Genomic DNA, 26,601 nt, shown 5'->3' with positions numbered 1-26,601 from the left:
AGTAATTGCTCTTCGCATGAAACAAGAGACCTCTCAGATGTAGGCTGCAGCATACAACACTCTAAGTCATATCATACAGTGTAGCTAATAGTGAACATACAGTGTAGTTCACTTATTGTTTATTATTTGTATTACCATAGCGACTAGGACCTTATTGTGCTAGGTGCTGTATAAACACAGAACAAAAAGATGGTCTCTGCCCCCAAACAGCTCACAATCCAAATAGCTGTACATTATTTTGCCCTTCAAATTTGACACATTCTGGAAAGTCAGTAGAATAGAAAATATTTTGTATGTATTTTTAAAAAAAAAAAGTCTTGTCTTCCTTTTACAGTTCAGGATAAATGTACATTAAAAGGCTCAAGAGAAACTTATAGAGGCCAATTCTAATTAATTGTCCTGTACTGCCCATTATGTTCTGGTGCAAGTGTATTTTTGAAATACTTCCAAATAGAAGAGTTCCTTTTCAGTGCTTAACACCATACAGTATAATTCTAGGTACAAATCCCTAATATGTTCTCTGTAGCAGAGAAGTGTCAGAAGCAGTTTATATTTGAAACATTCTCAATGCAGTGGGATTAACATTACATTACGGCATACTACTGAAACCTCCTCAGGCATAACTGATATCTCTTGGCCTACATTAAAAAAATGAAATATATTTGCAAACAAGTTTTGAAGATCAGGTCCATAAAGAGGCTGTCACACTAAAGTGGACCTTTCATACTGTCGTTAGCTCTATGGCTATCTGCATATAACTGCGGTGATTGTTGTATCAGACAAACCAATTCTACATCATCATGAGTGGTCTTCTCTTATTAAGCTCTGCTCTTGCATAGTTCTTTCTTTAATAGGTATGTTAGCCACAATAAGTTTCTCTACATTTAACTTCCTCTAGTAGAGACAAATCTCTCCCTATGCAGTACTGATCGCTTTCCTCCTTTAGGAGACTTGCTCAACTTGAAACAGGGAAGCTCTGTGGCCTATATTATACAGGAGGTGAGACTGGATAATCACAGTGGTCCCTTCTAGCCTTATAAACTATGAATTTATGAAGAAAAGCATTGTCGACAGTGACCAGTCAAGGAGGATGAGAATGGAGGACTAGTTCTGACCTTTAGCTAGGAAGAAGTTATTAAAGACTTTGGCAAGAACCGTTTCAGTAGAGTACAAGGAGCACTGATGAACTTAGTGTTGATAGGGTCCCACAGAGAAGTGGGTCTTGGAATTAGTACCCTATTGTGATGTCTGGGGTAGTTCATGTGTCTCAGAGCTGTTGTGTCAGGCTGTCTGAAGAGCCTAGTAGATGTCACTGCACCTGTTACATTCAGGTCATGTTTTCTAACATTTCTTCACAACTATGAGGGCTAGAAAGTATCTTTTTAAAAAAATTAAGCAAGCTGAAATTCTTATGTAACCACCTCTGTCCAGGAGCTTGGGCCCTACACATGCACTTATATTGCCTATGCCTCAGTCTGGCCCTGTACGCAACACAATAATAATAGGTGCAGTTAGAGATCTATATCTCTGTTAATTGAAGTCCAGATGAAAAACAAAATCATCCCTAATATATGGTGTCCCACAAAATTAAAAACACATACTCTGATTTACAGTGCTGAGTGTTTTGTTACCTATGCATTCTATGAAGGTGTTGCATTTAAAGGAGAGCTATGAACCATTGGTATCATAAGCAGTCCACACAAGCAGAACCTATAAACCAATATGAACATTTTCTCTTTCAAATAATTAATTTCCAATTGAAGAATTCTTTTTAGAAATCATTCATTTTAATGTGAAGTAGGCAGAAGTATGCTAAGCACTTCCTTTCTTCTGTTACAGTACCATGGCAAACAAAATTCCTAAAAACAACTAAAGAGCCTGATTCACAACTAGACAAATTAGCATTTGTATAGGCATTCTTTGCAACCCAGTTTCCAAAAATAATTCAGTAGAAGATAAGGGAGAAAGGAATTGATCATGGGTCCTGAAAATATTAGTAATAAATCCATTTTGCCTTTTCACTGTTCACTGCAGTGAAGCAACCCATGAAGCATATGATAAATTCCAAAGTTAAGTGTATCTTCTTCTCATGGTTGAAGATGCATTAGGATGAAGATGAAGTGGGAGTTGTCAATTCCAGTACATTTCTATTGTTCTTGTCATAAATTGTGTCAGGTGTTTTCAAATAATTTTTGAATGTAATATCATTGGAATGTAGAGCACTAGATGGAGTTTCATCCAATTTTTTTGACAACAAAGTTGTATTTCTTTTAATGAACTTATTCACAGGTCTCTAGAGAGCACTCCTGTGGCATATCTCACAATTGTCACTGACAGATAGGAAGTAAAGGAAAGGAAGGATATAAACAGGAAAACTTCCACTAGTGTTTAACACAGTAATATAGATGGCTCTAAAGCAGGGGTGGGCAAACTACAGCCTGGGGACCACATCCAGCCCTCCAGACATTTTAATCCAGCCCTCAAGCTCCTGCTGGGGAGAAGGGCTGGGGGGTTGCCCTGCTCTGGCATTCTAGATGGGGAGCGGGGTCGGGGGTTTGCCCCACTCCACGCATGCCATGGCTTCGCATGGCTCCCAGAAGCAGCGGCATGTCCTCCTCCTCTGGCTCCTACACATAGGGGCAGTACGGGGGCTCTGCATGCTGCCCCCCCAAGCGTGGCCCCCACAGTTCTCATTGGCTGGGAACCATGGGCAGCACCTGTGGATGGGGCAGCGTGCAGAGCAGCCTGGCTATGCCTTTGCATAGGAGCCGGAGATGGGACTTGAGCTGCCTGAGCTAAGCGCTGCCTGGAGCCTGCACTCTGATGCCCTCCCATGCCCCAACCCCCAGCCTCAGCCTTGATCCCCCTTCCGCCCTCCAAACCCCTTGGTCCCAAACCCTGAACTCCTCATTTCTGGCCCCACCCCAGAGCCCACACCCCCAGCTCAAAGCCTCACCCTCTCCCATACTCCAACCCCCTTTTTTTGTGAGCATTCATGGCTTATCATACAATTTTCGTATCCAGATGTGGCCCTCAGGCCGAAAAGTTTGCCCACTCCTGCTCTAAAGAGACTCTTCTTCTAGTAAACTTCCTTACTCATTGAAATTAGAGGCATAAAATGCCTTTTAGGCTTGAGTAAGCAGAGTATCCTATGATTTTACACCTTCAGATTATTGTGTGTACATCTTATAATACTTTGACATCTAGCTAACTGTGGATAATTTTCTCTTCTTAATGGACTTTTTTTTAAAAGGATCTCTAAATTGTATAAAGAAGTCTAGCTTTCTCCAACCATACTTTACATTCACTTACTGGAAAAAAACTATCAAACATACATTTTTAGAGGCAGATATAACTTGTTTGGGATTCTTTCAGAAGAAAATAGCCTCTGGTACAATAGATTTCAGATATATATTAAATCCAGTTTATATTTGGCCTCAATGAGCAAGACGTTAGATCACTGTGTTGAGACAAAGCAGAATGTGGTGGCTAAATACATAGAACTGCTCATCAAGCAATCTGCTTTCTATCTCTGACTCTGCTGCAGACTTGCTGTGTGACCTTAGTTGAGTCACTTAAATTCTCCCTATCTCATTTTCTCAAGATCTGAATATTAAAAATATTAATTTATCTCACTGTGGGATTTTTAGGCTTTAAGCAATTTGGTGAATTAAAGTGCTTTGATAAAGAATGCTCCACCACTACAAATTGTTATAGAACTCAAAATATCATTATTATAACCATTTTGTTGTAAAGGAAATAGATGAAGACTCTACAGGTTTGATGTTATGATATTTATTGGTCGTCAATGAAATCACAGAGAATACCAGTAAAAGTGCAATCTCATATTCCATAATCAATTCAGTAGAACCTGTATCTCATCTTTTTCCAGTCTCACCACAGAATAAAACTAAACGGAACAGCCCATAAATCACACATCTGAACTGTGTCTTGTTTTTATTCTGGGTAGGCAGGACATAATATTCTAATTTACGAATCCAATCTATGGCCTCCTGTGTTTTGAAAACTTGGCCAATGATTGAGTTAGAAAAGGAATGCCCTGATGTTCGAGGGCACACTGAGAATTTGTGAAACACAGTTTGGAAAGCATCACAGCATGGCAGCCAGGCACAGGAAATTTGATGTGTAACAGATTTAGAAGAGTTATGAGGAACAACTTCCTTTATGATGACGTCTAGGAAGTTATTTATCATCCCACAGAGGAGTCTGGCACCTTCAAGTGTTTATCTAAGGAAAAGAAATGAACCCCGGCTTCTAATAGAAACAGTTTGATTAATTTCACAATGAAATACAGTGGTCAAAAGAATTTTAAGTAATTATGGGCTCCAGCATTTGACTGTACCTGGTTCTTGTCTCCAGGAAGGGCTCAATCCATTATTTTCTTGGTGTTTTCCTTTCTTTTCAGCCCTTTCCCTGTTTAGGCAATCTTCCAATATGAAGATCCTCATAGAGTCACATATTTTCAGATACAGTGTAGAAATATGTTTAACTGAACAAAATAGATTTTTTTAGATACACCAAAAAAGTGGCTAATAAGAAAAACAATGAAGAGTACATTATATCTTTTTCATATCTATAATGCAGACTATAATGCAGTGGTCCAAAGACAAAGCTGGCTCCCATACGTAGGGTCTAAACCTAATGAATTTTTTTGCCATTTACTTTAATGGATTTTGGATCAGGCTTTTAGTGCATATTACCCTACACTTCCTAATATCTGTGCTCACCAAAAGGTAATGCAAACTCAGACGTCCATTTATAAGATGCAAGTGGCATTAGGATTGTAATGGTCCAGTAATGCACAGCCAGCAGGTACACACAGTTCTGGAGATCTCCTTTGCCAATATATTCATTTTTCAAAATGATTAGAAGTGCACTGAGATGTGATTAATCTTTAATATCCAAAGCAATTCACCACCAGCAGTTTTTCTTTTCATGCTCCTATAGAATAGGAAGCTGTAGATAAAAGTACAAGTCATCAGGCCTCATTGAGTGAATTGTTAACAATAACCTTTGTTTGCATAGCTGAAGGCTATCTCTGAAACTAGCATCCAATCACTTTCCCAAGATGTAGATTGCAAACAATGTAACCATATTATAGGGCTTTAAATTGTAAAATAATATGTCTATCACCACCAATGATGTGCTTGTTGCTGTGTATAATGGAAGACATAGTCCCAGTCCTGGAGTGTAGGTTGATTTTAGTGTCACAGTTCAGACACATAATACACTGATTCACTAGATGCAGTCCAGTCCCAAAATCATGCAAGATGGGATTTGTTTTTGATGGATTATCATCAAAATCTTAGTGGAAGAAGTGTGTTTTAAGGAGGGATTTCAATGACTGTTTGGTGGAGAAGAGAAGAGAAGAGTGTATTCAAGCCTTCTTCCTGGCTTGAAACAAAGTGGGAGAAAATTATTATGAGAGTGGTTTAAATGGGAAGTATGAGATGGAGCAAAAATAGCAAGAAGATGTGATCCTGGTGTCTCCAGTCTGCAACAGTAAAGCTAATAGGGCAAATAGGAAATGTAATGCATGACAAGAGATCTCATTCTGGCATCACTTTGTTCAAACCCAAGTATCACAGATTGCTTCACACACAAATAGTCATCTATAACAGATAATACAAGGCACAGGATAATCCTGCTGGTTAACAACTAGATGGGTACAGGATGGAAGAGGAAGGAAGAGGAGGAAACAAAGAAGCTGCCCCTTAATTGTTCGCTTTGCAGGGGCCAGGCATGAGTCCCATCTTTACCCTAAGGGAATAGATTGAAGCCAGTACTGACAGCTATACAAGCCTCCTGAAAGCTATTTAAGAAAGTGGAGGTTATGGCTATGGCCCTGTCCCTTATTCCCTCTTGGCCAAAGGGCAGAAGGAATGCATAGTGGATCCCTGTGGCAAAGAGGTGTGGCCTTCCTCAGGGATTGGCAGCAAGGGAGGGCCATACACCCCTTGGGGGCAGAACCAGGAAGTCCATGCCCACCATGCCACATGTGGAGAGGCGAGACAGGAACAGGAAGCATAAAAGGCAGTCCCTGTAGCTTGGATGAGCAGGAGCTGCCAAAGGAGACAGACTCCTCCAGCTCACTGCTGGAACTGGAACCTGTGGTAGACTTCTGTTGCCCCGAGGACAGCTCCCAGGGAGCAGGATTGCCAGACACAACCAACGCTGAAGAGTTGCTGGGATTGCCACTGGCAGTATGCCCTGAGGAGACCACTACCAGCACCCTAGACTGTTTGCTGGGCACCTGACCCCTGCTGGGACCCCATAGACTCTGCTTGGTGCTCACCCCTGGCCTGAGTCCATAGACTGTGGGTGGTGCTTGCCCCTGCACGAGGACCAGATCACTAGATTGCAAGGCGCTCCGCCCTGCCCAAGGGCCTGGACCCCTGAACTGTCACTAACTACTGTACACCAATTGAGGGCTGGAACTCTAGACTGCTTGGGACCCTGCCTCACCTATGGGCTTGGGTCCTGAGATTGTTTGCTGCTCTCCCGTGACAGGGTTGAGCCCGCGAGACTGCTAACTTTCCTCCTTTGATAGACTGCTACTCCAAGGGTATGGCAGCAAAGAGGTGTGGCCTCCCTCTGAGATTGGTAGTGAGGGAGTGCCACACACCTCTACACACCTACAACCTCATAAAAGGGCCTGCACACATTTGTAACTATGGTTACATGACAAGGGGATCATTTTTCCTAAAGAAGAAACATCTCTGAGCAACTGTTGAAAAAATATCAGCTTTGTGCTACTGATGTGCAAAATCCATAGAACTGGATAAATAGTCATAGCTTGCAGAGCACAAGTGAAGCTCAGAGCTATTCACTATACAGCAGGGAAAGGAACTAACTGCTCCTTTGAGGTGAGATACAACAACAGAAACTAAAACCCATTAGCGTTCCTGGGACTATTGTAGTGGGTCCCCTTCTTCAGAGCTTAAAGTGGTGAAAGGAGGTGGCTGAGGATGAACAATTGCTTAGAGAGGGGAAGTGGATGTGATCGCTCTCCAGTTACACCATTCCATGTGATACACAAGCCCCCTGCAAGGCAATGAGAGTGAGCTATGGACTCTCCCACTCTCCCTGTCCCAAGAACTGTATATAGGTGGGTTTCTGTCAGCCTTTCCTCCTTAGTTATATTTCTCTCTCTAACCCTTACTTCAACTGTAGTCTGTGATTTCTCTGGACTCTGCTTCCATCATAGTCAGCACCACATGGCTCCCACCACAGGATGATTCCCTTGTTTTAGCCATCCTTTGAGATTAAGGATTTTTGAGATGACCCTTCCTGTCTTCCCCTGTCCGCTGCTCTCAGAACCCCAGACCACCTTAAAATCCCATCTCAAGACTTCTCTTACTCCTCAGACTAGTTCAAATAAAACAACAAAATTCTCCTCCCAGAGCCTCTAATTTCACTGTGGTGCTGGTAGACCAGGAGCCAAGGAGCTGGCAGACCAGACCAGGAGCTCAGGCCAAGGCCCCTTGATAAATGCATAGCTGGAAAGCAGTCTGGCTCACCTGTGAGTAGCATTGTTAAAATAGATGTAAAGTTGATAAGAATGTTTAGACTTGATGAAATGCTTGTAGGATTCTGCGTGTATTGATCTCACTTATAACATCTGTAGCCCATAGTATAAAGTTATTTTGAGTGTTTGCATTGTAAACCCCTGTAATTGTACAACTCACCAAAGAGGCATTAGTTAGTACAAAGTGCCAGTCCTGCACACAAGAAGGTCCACTGAAACCAAATGAGCTATTGTGAAATATCAAAGGACAAAGACTTTGTTGATTCCTCTCCACCTCACGAATGAAGAGGGGATCTGTGCATGAACTCATCCCATCAGCTTCTACTCTGGGGGGATGGAATAAAAATGCCTGACCAGAAGAAACTGGATCAGTATGCTACTTGGATTTTGGAGAGGGCAATATATCTATGCATAAGCAAGGGATCCCCAAGCTATTTGACTTGGGTTAGCCCTAAAAGACACACAGTGCTTGCATATTATAGCACGTATAGCTTTTGGAACCAAGACTCTATCTTCATTTATGTGTCTATGTTTCTCTGCTTTAACCTTGTAAAATAACTCTATTTCTTTTTCATAGTTCATGAATCTTTAGTACTATTGGATTGGCTAAAAGCATTGTCTTTGGTTTGAGATCTTAGGTACAATTGACCTGGGGGTAAATGACTGGTGGTAACATGAATACTGTTGTGATTTTTGGTATCACAAAGGCAGGCTTGCCTGGGTGGCAATCTAGACTGGTGTGCCTAAGGGACTGTCTATGACTCCATGCTAAGGCTGTAATAGGGCTTTAGGAATTCACACTTGTTATTTGGTAGGTGAAATCTAATTATAGAACATTAAACCAGTTTGTGGTTTTTGACCTGTTCCTTGACAGTCTGCCCTGAGGTTGGCACTCATGGTCATGTGCTCCTCTAGACAGCTTGATATTCACTTTCTCAGCTGTTGTACCAGTGACATGTTTATTGCAATATCCTTTATTTTGTCTTGCCATATCTATGGATGCGGTGGCATTCTCTAATGCTTTGCTATGTGTAAGTTGCATGGCTATCTACAACATTTCTTTTGCCTGATTTTTATTTTTGCAGACTTCTTGTTTTTGGCTGTCCTTTACTCTTACTGGTCGCTTGATACTTTCCATACCTTTTGATTTCATTTGATTCTGTGTATCTGGCCATTGCCATGAACTGTACCTCGCCCACCCCCATCAACTTCAAAGAACAAGTTTATGAAAAAAACATTATCATCTGCCTGAGAATCCCTTACTCTGCCCCTGACCCATTTGAGTCACTCAGTAAAAAGCTGTGTAAACATTTTTAGGAACTGCCAGAGAGAGAACAAACTTCTCATGCACAGATTAAAACAAGAAGTGTCAGTCCAGCTTGGTGGTCTAAAATTATGGCAGAATTGCTACAACAGAGCTTCACAGCTCATGACATCACACACCAGTGATGTGACAACAGAAAGTAGACCCCCTGGAACCAGACTGAGACAGCTTTTTATTTTTGGCACTTCTCCATTGATATAGATACAGAGCTATTTAGCTCCAGATAAAGTCAATGGGCCAAATTAATGCCTGGCACAACACTGTTGACCCTCCTAGACTTCAGGAGTGTTACACCAGGGATTAATTTGGCCCTGATTCACCTACCTAAATCCACTCCTCCAGTGCAACAATACTCTTCTTATGGCATTTAATTGACTTTGTTTAGAACGATGAATCAGAGATAAAAGTATAAAGCCATATGGAATTGCTGAACTGGGAAAGGTTGCTGGGTCGAACAAGCCTTTTATGTTGATCTCTATTCTGTGTTCCTGCTGTGTCACTAAATCTTTTAATCCACTCTTTCAAGTAAAATGTGCATCTTCCTCTCTAACTCATTAAACTTTACTTTATTTGATGGCCTTACTTGGAAAATTAGTCCTTTTGTTTACAATGTCAGTGAAATCTGTGAGTCTGTTCTTAATTTTCCTGTTTCCCTTCACTTGTGATGTTCTCAGCCTCATTTCTCATTCAGTTTCATTGATCTCGATTATAGATTTTTTCAGTACCTCTAGAACTAACTTTAAAAGTGCTCTCTCTTTTGTTGAATTAATCCAACCTCTTTAGCGTAAGTCTTCTGGTTCCCGCCTCCCTCCGCATGTTATATCCTGTGCAGGACCATTCTGGACTTGCAGAAAGCTAGTCAAAAGCAAGAATACCTGATGGAAGCTAATCCCCATGATGGCTTTAAGAAATAAATGGTCTTGGCCAGTCTAGTTTCTCCTCTCACTTACACCAGTGTAAATTCTAAGTAACCCCAATAAAGTAAATTGAGCTACCTCAGGAAAAAGTTGATGTGAGGGGAGACTCCTCACACTGATCCCCCCATTCCAAAATGGTGAAGTGTACATTTTCTTTACTTTAATGGCAAAAATCCTTCTACTGAGCTATTTACATAACTGGCTGGGTTCAGCAAAAGGGTAGAGACGCCAAGCAGAACCCGCTCCGACTGTTAAAATATCTTGGCTCACCATTCACACCCTGCTTCAAAGAAAACTTTCTTCAGGGGAAAGTCAGGAAAAAAGCAATATAAAAAGAGGAGATATATACTTACGAACTGGAAAGGAGAGAGCAAAGGGGAGTTAGACTAAGTGTTGGCAGTCCGTAATTTTTAGGTGCCCTATCACCAGGTTAGGCATCCAGGCTTCTTATACAACACATGAGGAGAGTTAGGCATCTCAAATGGGAACCAGCACTCTGAGTGGAGTTTAGCCTAAAATAGCCAGTAGGAAATGTCAAGGAAAGGGCAGGGCTTAAACCCCTACCCACAAAAGCAGTAGGTGCCTCCTTCCATTTGGATTTCACAGCTGAGAATGCTTTCCTGGAGTTAGGCTAAGCCAGGTCAGGTCAAGAAAAAACAAGGAGGGGGAATAACCTATACCTTTAGTCCTGTGGTTAATTCACTCACACAAGATGTCAGAGACCCGGTTGCACCCTCCCCTCCTGCCTAATACAGAATGCAGGGATTTGAACCATTGTCTCACAAGTCTCAGGTGATTGCCCTAATGCCTATGGGACATTCTGGGGTGGAGCTTTCTTCTGTTGAACCTGTTCCATATTTTATAAAATATTTAAATTTTACAGGAGCATAGCTTGAACTTGGGTCTCCCACCTACTTCATGAGTGCCTAACCACAGGGCTATAGTCAGTCTCTCATTCTCTTTGGCCCAATGACTATTTATGTATTTTATGAGTGGAGCAACACCCAAAAACCTTTACAAATCTGGGCCACAGTTATGCTGTACTCCATAGATTCATAGATTCATTGACTCTAGGACTGGAAGGGACCTTGAGAGGTCATGGAGTCCAGTCCCCTGCCCTCATGGCAGGACCAAATGCTGTCTAGACCATCCCTGATAGACATTTATCTAACCTACTCTTAAATATCTCCAGAGATGGAGATTCCACAACCTCCATAGGCAATTTATTCCAGTGTTTAACTACCCTGACAGTTAGGAACTTTTTCCTAATGTCCAACCTAAATCTCCCTTGCTGCAGTTTAAGCCCATTGCTTCTTGTTCTATCCTTAGAGGCTAAGGTGAACAAGATTTCTCCCTCCTCCTGATGACACTCTTTTAGATACCTGAAAACTGCTATCATGTCCCCTCTCAGTCTTCTCTTTTCCAAACTAAATAAACCCAATTCTTTCAGCCTTCCTTCATAGGTCATGTTCTCAAGACCTTTAATTATTCTTGTTGCTCTTCTCTGGACCCTCTCCAATTTCTCCACATCTTTCTTGAAATGCAGTGCCCAGAACTGGACACAATACTCCAGTTGAGGCCTAACCAGCGCAGAGTAAAGCGGAAGAATGACTTCTTGTGTCTTGTTTACAACACACCTGTTAATGCATCCCAGAATCACGTTTGCTTTTGTTGCAACAGTATCACACTGTTGACTCATATTTAGCTTGTGGTCTACTATGACCCCTAGATCTCTTTCTGCCATACTCCTTCCTAGACAGTCTCTTCCCATTTTTCTGTATGTGTGAAACTGATTGTTCCTTCCTAAGTGGAGCACTTTGCATTTGTCTTTATTGAACTTCATCCACTTTACCTCAGACCATTTCTCCAATTTGTCCAGACCATTTTGAATTTTGACCCTGTCCTCCAAAGCAGTTGCAATCCCTCCCAGTTTGGTATCGTCTGCAAACTTAATAAGCATACTTTCTATGCCAACATCTAAGTCGTTGATGAAGATATTGAACAGAGCCGGTCCCAAAACAGATCCCTGCGGAACCCCACTTGTTATACCTTTCCAGCAGGATTGGGAGCCATTAATAACTACTCTCTGAGTACGGTTATCCAGCCAGTTATGCACCCACCTTATAGTAGCCCTATCTAAATTGTATTTGCCTAGTTTATCAATAAGGATATCATGCGAGACGTATCAAATGCCTTAATAAAGTCTAGGTATACCACATCCACTGCTTCTCCCTTATCCCCAAGACTCGTTATCCTATCAAAGAATGCTATCAGATTGGTTTGACATGATTTGTTCTTTACAAATCCATGCTGGCTATTCCCTATCACCTTACCACCTTCCAAGTGTTTGCAGATGATTTCTTTAATTTCTTGCTCCATTATCTTCCCTGGCACAGAAGTTAAACTAACTGGTCTGTAGTTTCCTGGGTTGTTTTTATTTCCCTTTTTATAGATGGGCACTATATTTGCCCTTTTCCAGTCTTCTGGAATCTCTCCCGTCTCCCATGACTTTCCAAAGATAATAGCTAGAGGCTCAGATACCTCCTCTATTAACTCCTTGAGTATTCTAGGATGCATTTCATCAGGCCCTCGTGATTTGCACGCATCTATCTTTCCTAGTGATTTATAACTTGCTCTATTTTTATTTTATCTTCTAAACCTACCCCCTTCCCACAAGCATTCACTATGTTAGACATTCCTTCAGACTTCTCAGTGAAGACCGAAACAAAGAAGTCATTAAGCATCTCTGCCATTTCCAAGTTTCCTGTTACTATTTCTCCCTCCTCACTGAGCAGTGGGCCTACCCTGTCCTTGGTCTTCCTCTTGCTTCTAATGTATTGATAAAAAGTCTTCTTGTTTCCCTTTATTCCCATAGCTATTTTGAGCTCATTTTGTGCCTTTGCCTTTCTAATCTTGCCCCTGCATTCCTGTGTTATTTGCCTATATTCATCCTTTGTAATCTGACTTAGTTTCCATTTTTTATATGACTCCTTTTTATTTTGTAGGTCATGCAAGATCTCATGGTTGAGCCAAGGTGGTCTTTTGCCACATTTTCTATCTTTCCTACCCATCGGAATAGCTTGCTTTTGGGCCCTTAATAGCGTTCCTTTGAAAAACTGCCAACTCTCCTCAGTTGTTTTTCCCCTCAGTCTTGATTCCCATGGGACCTTACCTATCAGCTCTCTGAGCTTACCAAAATCTGCCTTCCTGAAATCCATTGTCTCTATTCTGCTGTACTCCCTTCTACCCTTCCTTAGAATTGCAAACTCTATGATTTCATGATCACTTTCACCCAAGCTTCCTTCTACTTTCAAATTCTCAACGAGTTCCTTCCTATTTGTTAAAATCAAGTCTAGAACAGCTTCCCCCCTAGAAGCTTTTTCAACCTTCTGAAATAAAAAGTTGTCTGTAATGCAGTCCAGGAACTTATTGGATAGTGTGTGCCCCACTGTGTTATTTTCCCAACATATATCTGGATAGTTGAAGTCCCCCATCACCACCAAATCTTGGGCTTTGGATGATTTTGTTAGTTGTTTAAAAAAATCCTCATCCACCTCTTCCACCTGGTTAGGAGTCTAGCACGACACCACCCTTGTTTTTTACCCCTTTTATCCTAACCCAGAGACTCTCAACACTTCCGTCTCCTATGTCCATCTCCACCTCAGTCCAAGTGTGTACATTTTTAATATATAAGGCAACACCTCCTCCCTTTTTCCCCTGTCTATCCTTCCTGAGCAAACTATACCCATCCACACCAACATTCCAGTCGTGTGTATTATCCCACCAAGTTTCAGCGATGCCAGCAATGTCATAGTTGTATTTATTTATTAGCACTTCCAGTTCTTCCCGCTTATTACCCACACTTCTTGCATTTGTATATAGGCATCTAAGATACTGGTTTGATCTTGCCTCCCAGTTTTGCCCTGACCCTCCTTTCTCTCTGCCATTATAGCCCACGCTCCGTCTTGTTTCCGACCCATCTCCCAGGTCTTCATGTTCCCCACTTACTTGTGGGTTTTGCTCACCTGTCCCCGTCGAACCTAGTAGTTTAATATTTTTTAATATTTTTGTCATGTGTTATGCAATTTGTCAAATTTACTAGATTTTTCACTTATGGCAAATCATGGCAGTTTCCTGGAGTTTGACTCAGACCCTTGTATGGCAGCTTTACTTGTTTACATAAAACTCTCTCTCTCTCTTCATATATTGAGGCTGATGACAATCTACCTGTAATCCCATTACATGGGTCAGCATGATTCCTAATTGTTCCACTCTAGCCTGCTCTATCTTTTTTGCCCAAAGCTTTATTTGCCAAAATTCATCTCTGATGTATATCCAATGACTTCTACGCCTACTTTTTCTATGTTGTAACAGAAGCCACTGCACTCAGTGGAAATTGACCTCTGCTACGTGTCATGGTAAAATCTTTAGTAATCCTGACCCATCTCATATGAATTTGGCTGGTAAATAAGGTCAGTCTCTTCTGTATGTCAAACCTTCATTGCATACTTCAACCCCTAGTTCTCATTTATCTGAAAAATCCAAATCCCTTAAAATCATGCACCACCCTTTGTCACTTCAATGCTTTTAATTTTGGTATTAGCCAAATTTCATTTCTGGCTCTCTCCCAGTCAGGGCCTCTTCCATTATCCTTGTCATTTAGTCCAGAGGACAAAGGAATTAGCAATTGTCTAAAAATATCAGTAAGGATGTCATTAATTTTGGTTACTTCCTTGGAAACTCACATACACATACTGTTCAGACTTTTGTCCACATAAGTGTATTCAGTCTTCCCATAGCCGTTTCCCTTATGATCTAAACAATCTTTCACTCCGCCCTCTCCATGTTAGGAAATCTAACCCCCATGGGCCGGTAGTTCTTCAGACTCCCTCTGCTCTGTAAAGACAGAAGCTAAATAATTGTCAGATTAACCTGACATTTCCTTATCCTGTCTGAGATTCACCCTTTGTTCTTAATGATTGTTTCTTCATTTACTTTCTGTCTATGCTGAATCTCCAGGGTTTCATTAATGTCAGTTAAAGTGTTCTGTTACTTTGTTTAATACACCTCTACTTCGATATAACATTGTCCTCGGGAGCCAAAAAGTCTTACTGCGTTAAAGGTGAAACCGTGTTATATCGAACTTGCTTTGATCTGCCGGAGCGTGCAGCCCCGCTCCCCAGAGCACTGCTTTACTGCATTATATCCGAATTCATGTTAGATTGGGCCACGTTGTATTGGGGTAGAGGTATATTTCTTTCTGATAATTAACATATAACATATTATGTTTTCTTATTCTTCTCAAATGGTTCATCATTTTAAAATAACATTTTTTATTATTATTCAAGCACCAAAAGATAAGTGTGCCTTATATAAAAGAAAAAACAATCCCTGCCCAAAGTAGCATACAATCTAGATTCACCATGATACAAAAAGTGCATGTGGATCTGGATGATAGGGGTGGTCAAAAACAGACAAAATTGTGGGAAGGGAGAGGAAGAATAAAGAAGATTAGAACAAGATAGTGCACTTACTTGATAAGTGCCTGATCTAATGCCCACTGAAGTCAATGGGAATCTTTTAATTGACTTAGCAGTCATTGGGTAGGGCCTTTTGATACAATCAACATCTTGATGGTTACATTAAAACAGCTTATATATTTATTTATTAGTGTATTTAGTATTTCCTCCTACATACTTCTCAGAGGCAAGATGGCAGAAGTGAGTTTATAGATGGGATTTGAAGGTGTGCAAGAGGTGACTTGGTTGAGGGAAGGCATCCCAAATGTAAGGAGCAGCATGAGAGAAAGCACAAAGATGCCTATAAAAGAAGGATACAAACTGGGTATCAAAGTTGCTGTGCCATTGGTGGAATGAGGTAACAAGGCTGGTGTGTCACTGGTAAAAAGGGATGAATAAAAAGTTAAAGGCTGCCTGGTTAGTGAAGTACACTTTGATATGGCACCATTCATGTAAGTATCACAAAACACCTGAAAAATAATGACCTCACAGGTGGATTTTAATAAATATCTAAATTTTCCATTGTACAGATGGAGCAATTGTGATATAGAGTGACCATGTGACTTGCCCACATGAAGGGAGCAAGTCAGTGGCACAACTGGAAATCCAGGAGGCATGAGTCCCAGCTGTCTACTATAAATTCTAGACAACACTCCTTCCATTTTTATTTCTTGACTACACCATTTTGTCAGGATCGCTAATCAGGATGACTTGGAATGAGTTTTAATTGTAGTTTTGCTTCCTTCATGTTTCTTGCTTGTCTGGAGAAGCTCACACTGAAGAGTTTTAATTACGACTTCTCAGGGCATTCAACGTCCTATGGAAGTTTGGTTTCTTAAAATTGAAATTGTTCCTGTGTAATACTATGCTGCCCCTGTAGCTGCAATATTGCACTATCACAACATCTCTTCCACAATCTCTCATACTGAGAGACTGATAGAACTAGCAGATAATTCACTATGTCTCCGTCCTTCCACAACCTCTCTTCTGCTGCATATTTAAAGACTTGACCACTTACAGAGAATCACTTGGCTTATCTCATCTAACTTCTGTTCACACTGTCCAGCCAAAATATTTTACTGCATTTTATCTGCAAACTCACTGTGACTCATCCTAAATGCAGAACCCTCCCACTTCTTCTGCCTATCATCTGTCATCTTCCTAGTTTAGCTGTTTCTGTTACTGTAATTACAGCGGCATCTACTCTAGTGAAGGATGAAATATGCTTTCCATTCTAATCCTCAGTTTTCCACAACATTCTTAAAAAATATCATCTATCTACATATCTTTTGGGCTGAACATTTTCATGTTTGGTCTTGGTCCCAAGAAGTTTTGAGGGGAAGTTTTAACCATTTTTCAATTATTTAGCATGAATAAAAAGTATTTCTTCTTTCTGTCTTCCAGCAGTGATCTGATAACTCAAAAATGGATAAATTAGACATTTATACATGGGCTTGTTTTGTGGATGTCATTGAGTTACTGAAGCCTGTCAGTTTTAAATTTATGAATGATTAATGTTGTCAATTTTGCTCAGGTTCATTGTAACATCTCTGTTATTATTTTTTCTAACGCAGTTGAAGGACCCATTTGTTAATGATTTATTTGTGTACGTGTAAATCTCACAGGTTGAATATCTACATATCAAGCAACTTACGCATTAGTGAATCATATTTGAGTTAAGGACAGCTGATTGGGCCAGTACTCTGCTGCCCTTATAAAGTCTGCAGAGGAAAAAAAAAGCCACCTGGAGGGAGAGCTTTAAGTATGTGCTCAGGAACAAAGAATATACAAGATCTGCTAACAAAACCAAAATCCCCAAACTAAATAGCCCTGAACTGTTATTTTGTGTTTGGGAGGGTAAATTCTCTTCTGAGTTATTCCTAAGACTTAAGTGGTGCATAAGACTTGTGCTGGGATGGAAATAGCACACTGAGTAAACAAGCCTCAACCTCTTTATTAGGAAAGAGAGCCTTCATTACACCCTATTATTTCTGGAAGAGTAGCAATGTCATTTTTCACACCTCATACTTGGTTGTTAGTCTAAAACTTGTCGGGTTTTTTGGAGACAGGAATAGGTGACAGACCATCCTTATTCTTTAACACAGACCAAGAACTCCTTTAAACCTATGCATAGAAAATGTATTTTTTAGGCTTGCAAACAATAGAGCAAAAAGGGTAAATAAGTTAAGACCAGGATGCAGCAAAGCACTTAAGCACATGCTAAATTCTGTTGTCTTCAATCACACTTAAGCACTTGCTTAAAATTAGGCAAGTGCTTTGCTGAGTACCCTTTCTGAATGCAGAATACTTCAGAAGTTACTTCCTTAAGCAAGAAGAAGACCTGGGAATTACAATAATATGAAACAGTGCTTTTAAAGAGTTTACTACAAAATGTCAGCTTCTGTACTTCCAGTCTACCATCTCTCTCCACCTAGATAGGGGCAGGCAAACTTTTTGGCCTGAGGGCCACATCGGGTTTTGGAAATTGTATGGAGGGCTGGTTAGGGGAGGCTTTGCTTTCCGAAACAGCCAGGTGTGGCCTGGCCTCCGCCTCCTATCCTACCCCCCCCCCCGGCTTCTCGACTCCTGCCCCATCTACCCCACCCTTTTCGGGACTCCTGCCCCATCCACCCCCCCGCTCCCTCTCCCCTGACCTCCCCCGGAACCCCCACCCCTGACTGCCCCCCGCCACTGCTTCCAACCCCCCCTCTCCTTCCTGCCCCCTGGAACCTCTGCCCCATCCAACTACCCCTTCTCCCTGTCCCATGACTGCCCCCCTGCTGCCCCATCCAACCCCTCCCCTTCCTGACTACCCCCTGGGACTCCTGCCCCCATTCAACCCCCCTGTTACCTGCCCTCTAACCGCCCCAATCCCTATCCACACCCCAGCCTCCTGAACTCCCCTGCCCTCTATTCAACCCCCCTGCTCCCTTACCGTGCTGCCTGGAGCACCAGTGGCTGGCAGGGCTACAGCCGCACAGCCCAGAACACCAGGACAGGCAGCTGTGCCGCCCAGCTGGAGCCAGCCATGCTACCGTGCAGCACAGAGCACTGGGTCAGGCCACTGCCCCAGGAGCGAGCAGCTCCACCGCCCAGAGCCTTGCGCCAGCGGTGCAGTGAGCTGAGGCTGCAGGGGAGGGGGAACAGCAGGGGAAGGGCTGAGGGCTAGACTCCTAGGCCAGGAGCTCAGGGGCTGGGCAGGAGGGGCCCTTGGGCTGTAGTTTGCCCACCTCTGACCTAGATATTTCTGAGGCCTCATCACTGTAGTGTCCGAATTCTTGTTTCAAAAGCTTTTTAAAATTTGGGTATTATTTATTTCTCACTATAAATCAGTATTATACCACCAACCAACTAGTACATAACAGCATGGCAACAAATCAGACTCTCAAAGTAATCAGAAATGGAAAAAAGCTTGTAAAAAATCCAAAAGGAAGAAAGATCTAACTTTCCAATCTGAATAAACCAAACATATCTTGGCAGGAGATGTCAAGCCCCATCTACTGGCTACTAAACTGTACTTCCAGTTTACCAACCTTGGGAACATGGGCCACCTATATTAAGGAACAAGTAGGTGCATTAGCTTTGTAGGATGTCAGTCCTACTCCCATTTTGCAATATTTTAGTCCCTAATCCTTGAATATCTGCTGTATTTTCAAATGATAGAATTGTAGTGATAATTACTGAATTCTTGTATACTAAAGAAAACTACTTCATAGCAATGTGAAGTTGCAATATTTGACTGTATGCAGATACCCTTTTCAATAAACATAAAAACTCAGGAATTAATCTTTTGTTCTGTTCACAGTGGCTTTTATACACATCAGTTCAGATTTTCCATGAAGATTTCTATTTTATGGTAATCCTGCAGTTCACACTCTGTGCATGACCCAGTTAAAACTCCCATCCAATGCAGACAACAGACAAAATTTACTTGCAGATAGCTACCTAAGGTAGTTAAAATAGGAGGAGAGATCTAATCACAGCAGTCAGAAGAGGGAGCTCTGCTTGCACAAACCAAGGAGGGAGGCACTCTCCTCTGGTCTAACAGAAGAGGGGAAGCTGTCCTCCACCATTGTTATATTTTGCAGCCCCTCACCCTGTTATTTTACTCCTTGGTTAGTTACCCATATGTGCATGTATTTACCTTATATTCATACACAAATGCACATTTGGGAGCACAGATGAAGTCAGTCAGAGCTTTGAACTAGTAAAGACTAGAGTATTTGGGTCCTGCATTTTGAAGTCAATGGGAATTTTGGTTGAGTAAGGAATACAGGATTTCATCTAGTCATTAAAATAAAATTTGCACCATTACACTTTTATTTGTTTAAGAAAAAATGGTCCCTTTGTCCATTTTATATTGCAAAACAAAAGAGTTTTAAAAAATCATATTTAACAAACCGAAAACTTTAGCTAGTGCAAAAATTTAAATTTCTCAAAAGACAATGAAGATGTACAAGTTTTAGATAGGGATGGTGCGTTTCCACCTTATAGAGTGTTCAATAAATACCTCAGATTTCCAACCACATTGAGCCAATGAGAGAAAAGAGCAGCTCTGCCAGAAATCTGGTGTGGAGAAAATTTAACAATTGGAAAGAGATGTGATGAGTGCTAATAGAAAATAACATCCAATCTGTTTTATCTTTATTTACTTTAAAGGGAACATTCTTGCTTCAAACCTGCTTCAAAATGCCACTGTACTTAGGTCTAACATTTATTATTATTAAGAAACTGGTAGAGCAAAGTCATTCTAACCTGCGTCATGTCTCAGCTCAATGAATGTACTAGTTACACTTGCTATTTGGACTTCCTTTCCTCTAATTCCATCCTAGATGGTCTCTCTTGCATACTTGCATTCTGCTGAAACTGGTCTCACAATCTCTTCATGTACAAAGGCCGAAATTAGACCAATTCTATTCTCAACAAATGCCATCTTGTCATCCTTAAATACATTCAAAAACCTGCTAGAAAAGTCATCTGCCTGACTCCTCACTTCAACCATGTCACCAATTTCTTTTTGTATCCTTATAGTGGGTCTTTTCCCCCACTAAATCAAGTACAAACTACTTGTCTTCAATTTTAAGAGACTTCATGGGTTATTCCTGACCCCACTATCATCTCTCATAGCTGCTGAGCTGTTGACCTTTGCTCTACTCCAGCAATGATGCCATTCTTCATTACACATTAATCAAATTTTCCCCACAAATTCCTTTGCACTTTCTCCAGTGCTGCCTCTTATTCTTGGCTGGAACACCTCATAAGCATCTGCAAGATCACCATGCTATCCTCCTTCAGATCTCTCTTATGCCAAGGTCCCCCCAAAAACCTGACTACAGATGGGCAGTTTTGCTACTGCCACGTTTTATTACATACAGTTAGCATCACTGTTACTTGTGCATCCCACATCTGTTTGTGGTATCTGTCTGTTGTGTTTCATCATATACTTCAATCATAAGCTGTTTGTTAGAGGAGCTGGTTTTTTAGTGCAATGGGATCCCAATCTCTGAATGGGGCCTCTAGGCAATATCACCATTACTAGTGAAATTTTTAGTGAACCTAAATTCATAGGCTCTAATTCTGCAATAAACTCCATGTTGGCAGACCTCTCCCTCTGGATGGAGCACCATTGAAGACAATAGGGCTCCACTTGGATGTTTGGGGTCACCTATACAAAGCTCATTGTGAGATTAGGATCTGAGTTCTTGAATCTATTTTATCAGCTGGTCAGTGGGACACTGAGAATAGAAAATGGCTTCTAGTTCACTGGCCTGCACTTAGAAGAAAAAGGCAATGAATGAATGTGGTGAATATTTGAAATGGATTTCTGTGCCCTATTGTGGAAATTACAGACAGGGCATTTGACTGAAGGGGCACAATTTCATTTTATGACTGTTTGGAAGAAACTTTTCTTGAAAGTTCAATAGGAAAGAAAACTGTCTTAAATAAATAATAAAATAAAATAAAATAGCATTATCAAACAAAATGATCTTTCAAAAGAGTCCCAGGTCAGTTAGTTCACAGTTTGGGTTTCTGTTGTATATTCATAAAGCCAGAACATTGCACTGAGGAAAACAGAGTCAAATGAGTGAAAAATGGAAGAGAGTCCTTCACAAAAATGCAGAGATGAGCACTTTTCAAAGATTGATATGAATGCAGAGGAATAATACTCTGGTGTCAGTAAACCTGCAAGTCTAGAGGGGAAGGATTGATATGTTATGGTCTCTGTTCATAGCCCTAGATGATTAATAGCTTGACAAAATTTTGTCCCTTTTCAATTAAAAAAAATCAAAAAATTTTGTGAGGGGTGGAGGTGGGGAGGAAAACAGGCCCACTTTGAACCCTGTGAAATGGAATCATCCAAAATTAATGTTTTCTATTACATTGTTTTTGGACCTGCTGTGATGATCCATTGGTTATCCCATATTCAGCTCCCAAATCTTAAAGAAGTTATAACAAGACTTTGCACTTCAATATTATCTTTCATTCCATGACAAAGCATTTGACAAATATTAATAATTAACTTAGCATACTCACCTATTAACAGATGAATAAAATAAGGTACATAGTGGGTCGGTGACTAACCAAAGATACAGAGGATCTGATACATGGAGTATTTCCACTGGATTCTATGAGTTTGGGACCAGACCCAGAGTGACTCAGCACACATCTGGGAATAGAGCTCTGGGGCCCTTACTCCCAGTCCCAAGAACTAAGCATTCAATCAGTTCTATTGGTTTGTTTTTGTGGCTACATATGTAGATGTGATCATTGTATTTGTCAGTCTTTTTACACCAGTTCTCCACTCCCACACTTCCTTCCTTCTCCTGAAAAAGAATCATTTATTTTGTTGAAAGTTCTGGTATGTAAAGATCTGTCTACTCGAATAGGCCACGATTCAGAAAGGTATTTAAGCACATCCATAACCTTAAGTATGTCAGGTATCCTATTGAAACAAGGGGGAGTAACATACGCACATGCTTAGGCATCATCCTGTACTGGGGCAATTCGATTACTACTCAAATTCTTGAACATTCAGGGTGAAATCATACCCTGCCATGAGCCTAAATAAAAGCAACTTGATGTGGTAGCTTCATTTTCTGGAAACATTATTTCAGAAGTTCTGCAATGTGTGGTCATTGGGAGATTCTGGTATTTGTATGCAGTATTAGTCACATAATTCATCTCTGCGGAGGAGAACAGAATTCCCACCAATGTTTCCTGGAACAGTCTGAAGTGCTGCTGATTTTAAGGGAAGAGAGAGCATAAGTCAAATGTGGGTAGCTACAGTGTTCTAGACAGTTCAGACAATGTTAGTCTTTTTTTATGCCTTGCCAACTCATAATGAGCAGACACAACAATCTGGATGAGATAGAGGCAGAGACTTTTGGAGAATCTGAGGCTAAACTACTGCAATGAAGAATCAAGACCTCTGTGTCTACAAATTCAGAGGAAATATCTCATCACTTGTGAGGCTGGAGGATGATATACAGTATGGATAAAATTCATCCCTGGGTAGAAGGATGCACAAGGCCTATGAACCATCAAAGACTCACTTAAGTGCTTACGGGTTTGAGCCTACACCTGTTGATGTCAGTGGCAAAGCTCCCATAGACTTTCATGGTGCAGGCTCAGAGCCTAAGTGCATAGTTTTATGTTGCCCCTCTGCTCAGGGTCATCTTTATGCTTACCCACTTCTGTATACCTCAAACTGAGACTCTCATCCTACAATCACATTATTTAGTCTTTACTTAGGCAACATTCCTACCAACATCAATGGATATTTAGGAAGAATAAGGTCTTCAGAAATGTCACTAAATTCTCACTAAAATAAACAGAGTGTGATATTAATATGAGAATAATTAATTAGCCAAAGTAATTTATTCTTACTCCTTCATCTATGGTCCAATGTATTTTTTCTTTTTAAAGCAATTCTTTAAATTTTAAATAAACAGCTGGATGTAACACTGAATGATATGGAACATGGTTTGAGATAGAAAGGATTTTGTTTGTATTTTTCTCTTGAGTTTCACTGTATTAAATTGTGAGGCATACTGGAATTCCAGATGATATTGTGCTTGGGATACCTAAACATATATAATATCTACAATATATTTAAATTTCCAATTTCCAATTATTCAGTAGTCAAAATTTCTTATGCGGAAAGTTTTTCTGCCAAAACACATGGTTTAGTTGAAACTGAAATTTTTTGCAGGAAAATGTCATTTCTAATGAAAAATTTTGATTTTCCCAAAAGAAATGTTGAAACTTTTTTTTCTGTTTCAAATCAGCATTTCAAAACAATATAGTGATTTGGTTGCATTCCAACATAAAACGTTTTCTTTCTTTCTTTCTTTCTTGTTTAAAAAACTAAAACTACTTCAAATGTCTATTTGAAATAACAATTTTAATTTGAAAGTGTACAAAAGTGGTTTTTTTTTTGTTTTTTTTTTTTGACATTTATGTTTAGGAACTTTTCAGTACTTTGATTTCTGTTCCAGTTCAGAATGGAAACTAGTTTTGAAATGGTTGATTTTTTTGTGAGACAAAACAACTGTTTTTACAAACAATTGTATAAACATATATGCACCAAACTGTCAGGGAGGATCTGTTATTCAGGGAAAACATATCAATTCCTAATGCGTCGAAGACATTGTTGAAGAGCTGAGTATTGCAGTGGCAACATTACCCTGAATCACAATGTATGTCTCCTTTTAATCTTGAAAGGTAAGTCCCTGTTGAAATGGTCTGCTTGATTTCACTTTCTGTATATAATGTATGTACATTATTACCTATATAAGGAATGTATTACTTTACAAGGGTTAATTTTAATGAATGTATTCATTATTTGGTGTATTATTTTCAATAACCAATTTCTTAATACTGCCACCAGATGGCAGCCTCTACATGTCAGTGAAATGTAGCTGGGTTTTGTTGTTGAGGTTGTTTTTCATGTCCATTCAAAGCAATGCCATTCAAAGTAACGCTGTCATTGTACATACTGTTTCCCAGGACACCTTCATTTCAGCCATTTAAAATCACATGTAGTTGAACCCTGTGTGCAAATTATCAGCTTTGGCTCAAACTGTTGTGCTGTCTATAATGTTTTAAATTGTTAATATCTCCAACCCTGCACAACAAAAATGTTAAGGGCCAGATCCTGAGCTGATGTAAATCTGAAGAGCTCCACTGATGTCAATGAAAGCAAAGACTTAGTAAAATTATTAGACCAAATCATGAAGTCCTTACTCAGGCTCTCATGATGTAATCACTATAATACTCTCGTCTCATCTGTATGGAAGCCTGCACAGTGTGGATCACACTCTGTGTGTATGTGTGTGTGTGTGTGTAGGGGGGTACAGGCTTCTGGAATAGGGAAGTGCCACCGCATAGCATGCTGCCTCTCCCATCACCTCACCCAGGCATTCTGTAGGGCCCCAGCAACATGGATTTGGAGGGTAAAGGAAGCAAACCATTCTTTTCCTTCTCCCAAACCTAAAGGCAAAGCAGAGGAAGTTTCCCTGCTGCCTCCTCTGTGATTTGGATGCTGCCACCTCATCTTTGCAAGGGAAGTAGGGAGAGCTGGCAGCAGTTGTCCAGTCCAGGGGACAATGGGAGATGGTGAGCCCAGGGGACAGTGTGGAGACAAGGGTCCCCTTCACAGAAAACATATACAGGATTAGAAGATGCAGGGGAATCTCAGCTTTTTTTCTGTTCTCAGTTAGGCAAAACTCCCATGGCCTCACCCCCTCCAGGAAATGGCAGCTCCGAGTCAGCTGGACTATTGACTGTGTAAAGGATTGAGCAAATATTCCTGGATTTGGCCCAGGAGAATTGAGCACAGGAGCAACATCCTAACCTCCCCCATAAGATGGACCGAGAAAGCCTTGTGCTTTGTAAAGTAATATGGGATAAGGTAAGTTGGCCCACAGGGCAATGCACTTCCTGCCATAGTGTGGCATAATCTATAAAATGGCATTAGGAAATCAAGTAGTTTTGATTTGCCTGTTAGTGAGTCATAGCTGAGAAATGATATTACAGTACAGGAGAAAGATTGTCACAATGGTGCCAGTGGTGATGCACTCCATAGGTATTGCTATATCTCATCTAGTAAATTAGGTGGGATGAGAAAAGTAAATACTGTAGTAGAGAAAAGGTTGTCAGAAAACAAATTCTTCTAAGTGCCTGATGCAGTAACCCTTACTGACCTTGGGTAGTACTTACGGATGTGAGCGGTTCTACTGAGTTCAGTGTAAACACTGCTCAAGCTGCATAAGGAGTAAGAGAACTGCTGTCTTGTGAAAGTGTTGCTCACAGTGCGTAAGGGTTGCAGAATTGAATCCCAAGTTATTTTTCCCCTATAAGCCATGATTTTCAAGAATGTATGTGCCTAATTAAGGGTTTAGGAGCTTAACTTCAGGCTCCTGTTTATGCAAATCTCTGACACCTACTTTAAATGTAGTAAAACAGAGTTCTCAAACTGGGGGTCGTGACCCCTCAGAGGGTCACAAGGTTATTACATGGGGGTGGTGAGCTGTCAGCCTCCATCCTAAACCCCGCTTCACCTCCAGCATTTATAATAGAGTTAAATGTGTTTTTAATTTATAAGGCAGGGGTTGCACTCTTAGGTTTGTTGTGTGAAAGTAGTCACCAGTACAAAAGTTTGAGAACCACTGTAAGGAATATATAGGTGTCACTGCATAGCAATGTTCCTTTTCTGAGTTACGATGCGCCAGTGATCATATTATTTTCCAACAGAAACAAGTTCTAGCACTATCATTATGGATGGATCTGAACCAAAACCCTGGATAGAAGAATCTTTGAACTTTCTGGAGGAGATGAGATTCTGAATTCAAATTTCGTAGCTGGCCCATATCTTTACAATGGGCCACACCAAAATTCTGCATCTGAACATACCTAAACTTTTGGGATGTCTGAAATCCTGAGCCAGGTGGGAGTTTTGGGTCTCGAGCCCTTTTGTAATGTATTGCTAGCAAACACTTACATAGGGCAGTAGTATCACCCTTTGGAGTCAAGGATAAGCCAATCAGCACACAGTACATTGCACAACAGTGCTGGGAAGAGAAATGTTGGTCAAGAAGAATGAGAATGCTAAAGGTGCCATGGAATTTCTAATGTCTATAAAGGGTAGAAAGGACCTTAGTTTTATAAAGCTGCATCCTGAAAAACTCCACACAGCCAATTGCTTGGAGCTAATTTTATCCATACCACAAGGATATTGTGCTGAGACATCCACCTATAAATGTCAAATACAACCCAAGTGAGTTATCTGGA

At 40.7% G+C, this 26,601-nt stretch overlaps 1 long non-coding RNA gene across 1 annotated transcript in view; it reads left to right on the top strand.

Annotated features, from left to right (window-relative positions):
• LOC127052190 (uncharacterized) overlaps positions 1–26,251 on the top strand; it is a 48,378-nt gene extending 22,127 nt beyond the window's left edge. Inside the window, exons 2-3 of the long non-coding RNA XR_007774699.1 lie at positions 25,028–25,222; positions 26,065–26,251. This is a non-coding gene — a long non-coding RNA (uncharacterized LOC127052190). The remainder of the gene's footprint in view (positions 1–25,027; positions 25,223–26,064) is intronic.
• The last annotated feature ends 350 nt before the right edge of the window (positions 26,252–26,601 follow it).

This window comes from Gopherus flavomarginatus, chromosome 5 (genome assembly GCF_025201925.1).
Source record: "Gopherus flavomarginatus isolate rGopFla2 chromosome 5, rGopFla2.mat.asm, whole genome shotgun sequence".
Taxonomy (NCBI): Eukaryota; Metazoa; Chordata; order Testudines; family Testudinidae; genus Gopherus; species Gopherus flavomarginatus.
This window is presented reverse-complemented; position numbering and strand designations above follow the sequence as displayed.